Here is a 1,889-nt window from a genome sequence, read left to right as displayed (position 1 = left end):
TGTTCATCTCCTCTATGAAACAGTGAGGCATACTGCATAAGTAAATTTTTTTATCAAGAGAGGACTAATGACATATGATAAATTTCAGTAGCCTATGCAGGACATGATTTCGTTAAACAGAAAGCTTCATGCAAAATGTTTTCGTTATAGAGAAAGGAGAAATCACTATCCCAATTTCAGAAGCATTGGCAAAGCAAGAGGGGAGCGCAGAGGCTTGTCATACAATATCTCTCTTAAATTTCACCACTCTAAATTTTTGAGATCTACTTCCTATGTCGAAGAATAATTCAGTAGCAAGTTTGTATAACCAACTTAATCTAGCTGAAAACTAAATGCGAAGTTTTAATTCATTTTATGATGTTTACGTAAATGCGGTTTTTTAAAAATCATATTGGTAATTTAATGAATATTTCTTTTTGCTTTCTGAAGCAAATATTTTTTAAAATAGATATCACACCATGTAAGAATATGTTGAACTATGTACATTTTTTTTAAAATTTTATACTATAGTTATTAGATTAAGATATTATATAATAATCGAGTTATTTTGGGAATGGTGAGAAGTTGAACAGAAATTGATGATTTAATAAAAAAATTGTGAGGTGTGATGGAAATGTATATTTTTGAGAGGTGTGATGGAAATGTATATTTTTGAGAGAACAAGGTGAAAATATGTTGCTTTTATTTCTGGAAAATGTAACCAAACATGGCCAAAATTTTTGAAGATTAAACATCATTTGTAAACTAGGAGATCATACTGAACAAATGTAATGCATACTGTCACCGGAGATGCTTAGTGTGAGCAATCAGAATTATATAATTGAATAAAGATTAAAACATCAGAGAATCTAAATCAAAACATAAAAATCAAAGCTTACCACATGTAAGAAGTTCTGAACAAAGCATCGAAGGCATATACAGTTCCTATACAGAGAGCTGTTTGGATTATGGAAAAATTCACAATCATCTCGCAAACAGCAACAAGCAGCGCCCATTATCGCCAACCTCGGATTAATTAAACCCCTGGAAATTCCTGTTCCCCCCCCCCCCCAGGATTTTCGCACAAAACCTGAATCAGGCCATAGAAACCTTAAAAGATCAAAAGTGATGGCGAAGAAATAACCTAAAAGGCTAAACAATAACAGAAGACCCCCGAACTCAGAAAATATGAATTAGCTTTGTGAACCAGCGAGAGACAACCCAAATGCCCCCCTTGTTGTTTTCTAGTCTGAGAGGCCTCAAGCAACTGAAATTAATATGTTATCACCTGCGAGATCAAAACAGAACAGATACGATCAGTAATCGAAAGCAAACAAATAAATGAAGATGGCCCAGATACAAATTAGTTGTTAAATGCATAAATTTTTATAATCAAGCTGCACTGAAGTCAACATCGAATCATCAACCACGCACCGACATAAACACAATAGGGAATCAAGAAAGCAAACAAACAGTCGTGAAAAGCTCTGAAATGTCCACTTTCTTCAAAATCAAGCAAGGAAGAATCACTAAATTCTCAAATCTTTCAACAACGACTATCTAATTCTCGGAATACCCACAAAATTTGGACTTGATTGTTCAAACCCATTACAGATTACACACTAGGCCAATTCCCACCCGACACTTGTGGGGGGAAAACATGATAAACACAGGACAAAATTAAAAAGTAGAAGTACCTAGCTTACTGAGATAGAGACATATTATTTGAAAACAATATCCGATCTCAGAAGATAGTATCTATATCTCTGGCTATATTCTGCAACATTTTGATCTTTTTTTCGAATTTTTAGGAGGAGACGACGACTTGAGTGGACTTTTTGTTGAATGGAAAATAATTAGCAATATCCTCTCAAAAAAAAAAAAAAAAAAAAAAAAAAAAAAAAAAAAAA

The 1,889-nt window shown here is 33.4% G+C and overlaps 1 long non-coding RNA gene across 1 annotated transcript; it reads right to left on the bottom strand.

Annotated features, from left to right (window-relative positions):
* On the bottom strand, positions 1-1,860 carry LOC140966480 (uncharacterized). The gene is made up of 3 exons (XR_012173370.1): positions 1,677-1,860; positions 879-1,267; positions 1-32 (listed from the first exon to the last, which is right to left on the bottom strand). It is a non-coding gene; the product is annotated as an uncharacterized lncRNA (long non-coding RNA).
* Between the last annotated feature and the right edge of the window lie 29 nt (positions 1,861-1,889).

The sequence above is a fragment of the Primulina huaijiensis genome, unplaced genomic scaffold (genome assembly GCF_012295235.1).
Source record: "Primulina huaijiensis isolate GDHJ02 unplaced genomic scaffold, ASM1229523v2 scaffold206668, whole genome shotgun sequence".
Taxonomy (NCBI): Eukaryota; Viridiplantae; Streptophyta; class Magnoliopsida; order Lamiales; family Gesneriaceae; genus Primulina; species Primulina huaijiensis.
The sequence above is the reverse complement of the archived record's forward strand: the minus strand, read 5'-3'. Positions and strand labels throughout refer to the sequence as shown.